General features: G+C 38.8%; 1 non-coding gene across 1 annotated transcript; it reads right to left on the reverse strand.

The window, feature by feature from the left end:
- Positions 1–646: 646 nt before the first annotated feature.
- LOC132619214 (small nucleolar RNA R71) lies at positions 647–752 on the reverse strand. Its single transcript, XR_009574617.1, has one exon. It is a non-coding gene; the product is annotated as a small nucleolar RNA R71 (small nucleolar RNA).
- Between the last annotated feature and the right edge of the window lie 1,701 nt (positions 753–2,453).

A 2,453-nucleotide genomic window follows, 5' to 3' on the forward strand; every position in this document is an offset into this window, starting at 1 on the left:
AGTACTATACGACTTTAGTAACCTTTTCACACCATATTCCCCGTGGGACCCGACCCCAACTTAGTTGGGTTATGATATTTGACATCATTCACTTTACATCATTTAATAGGTATAATTTTAGTGTATCAAAGAGTTTGTGCTTTACTTAAAGTCTTTTTCTATTCCGTCACACCTTGTTTGCTATTTACTGTGAACTAGGTGATCATGAACACCAGAGGAGGACGTGAAGCAGGTGGTAATAGGAATGTGCAAGTGCAAGACCCACCAGTGGAAATGGAGGTTGAGAATGTCTTCGCGGATATGTTAGACGAGGTGGAATAAGCATTTGATATTGTTCCACCGAGCATAAATTCTGCAAACTACAAGATTGACTCCATTATCTACCAACTGCTCAAACTTGAGGGATATTTTTGAAACTCCACAGATGATGACCCTCACCAACATTTGAAGAATTTCATGGGTGTGTGTGCCCAATATATGCAGAATGATGCTCCAGATGCTGTTATTTGACTAAAAGTGTTCATACACTCTTTAGCCGGTGAAGCAGTAGTTTGGTTTGAGAAGCTATCTCGCAACACTATTCATACGTGGGGAGAGCTTGTTGCTATTTTTCTTAACAAGTGGTTTCCACCACGCAAGAAAGATGAAATTCGTGACACGATATATGATTTCAAATAGCTTTCGGGGGAACAATTATTTGAAGCTTGGGATAGATTCAAGGAATATTTGCAGAAGTATCTGAATCATGGTTTTAAAAAAGAAAATATATTGATGGAGAAGTTCTATAGAGGGCTAGATTTGTTGACACAAGCAGTTGCAAATAATGCAGCCTGTGGGTGTTTTAGACAAGACTTATACCCGAATCACTCAGTTGCTTGATAAGCTTACTACTCATAATCAAGCATGACATTCGAGTGGTACTGACGGTGTGGCCTATGGAGATCCAATGATCCAAAATATTGTGAAGGAGAATGAAGAGACTCAGTGGACTCTAGGTCAAATAGCAACCAATATTTCTTTGCTGACAAAGAGGGTTGATGAAAGGGAAGCGAAGAAAGTTTATGTTATTGAAGAAGTTCCGGGAATGCCCAAGGGAATGTACCAAGTCAAAGAGGGTCCATATAAAGAAGGGCCGCCTATATAATTTAAAGATACTAACTATGTGATAACTCTCAAGGGGGTTACCAAAGGCAGAACTACCATGGAGGCTATTAGAATCAGACTCAGAACCAATAGAGACCTCAACAAGGACAAGGTAATTACAAAAACAACTATGGTGGCTCAAACCAAGCGAAGTACAACAACAATAATTTTGGAAACAGGATTTCAAATCCCTATATTCCACTGAAGGGGCAATCGAATGAGCAAGGGAGTTCGAAGTTGGAGTTAATGCTTGAAAGGGTGCTAGCCAACCATGCTAAAGTAGATAAAACTTTGTCTGAGCTGGCTGAAACAGTGGTATCTCACACAAATTCCATTCATAAGATCGAGTCATAGATGAGGGATATTTCCAGAGATCAACACCCTTCACAAAAAAGAGGACTATCGAGTGATACTATTCTAAATCTGAAGAATGGTGGTAGTGGTGTAGATCATGTATATGTTATATGTACTCAAAGTGGTAAAATACTCTAGAGTGCTGAAAAGAAGGTGATTGTTCTCGAACAATTTGTTGAAGAGAAAGAGGCACAATCTGATGTCCCAACTATTATTGAAGAAATTCCGATAGAGATTCCTATTGTCGAAACAATTGATGATATTTTGAAAAGTTTGAAGAAGGCTGAGACCAGTGACATGAGCAAGCAAACTGTTAAAGGGGCTCTTCGCCCTTTGACCAGCTTCTTAAATCTAAACCTTCTTTTCCTCAATGATTGGTGAAGAAAACAGAAGATGCTAAGTGACAGAGATTCTACGATCAGCTGAAGCTGTTATTGATAAACATTTAATTTTTGAATGTTGTCAAAGAGATGCCCGGATTTGTGAAGTATTTGAAAGATTTTATGACAAAGAAGAGGTATGTGGATCACGACACTGTAAGTGTGATTCACCATGTTAGTTTGATATTATCTACAACAGTGGTTCAAAAGATGAAAGATCCAGGTGTCTTCACTATTCCATGTGTTTGTTAGCCACCATGACTTAACTCGTGCTCTTTGTGATAATGGGGCTAGCATCAATCTAATGCCGTTTGCTATATACAAGCAGTCAAGGTTGGGAATTCCTAGACCTACTACCATGCGACTAAAAATGGCTGATAGATCTATTAAGAGGCCAGTTAGATTTGTAGATGCTGCACTAGTTCGGGTTGGTGATTTTTTTCTACCTACTGACATTGTGATTCTTGATTGTGTTGTTGATCGAATATTACTATTATTTTGGGGAGGCCTTTCCTTGCTACGGGAAGGGCTCTAATGGGTTCTTAAAAGAATGAAATTAAATTTGGAGTCAATGAT

This window comes from Lycium barbarum, chromosome 1 (assembly GCF_019175385.1).
Source record: "Lycium barbarum isolate Lr01 chromosome 1, ASM1917538v2, whole genome shotgun sequence".
Classification (NCBI taxonomy): domain Eukaryota; kingdom Viridiplantae; phylum Streptophyta; class Magnoliopsida; order Solanales; family Solanaceae; genus Lycium; species Lycium barbarum.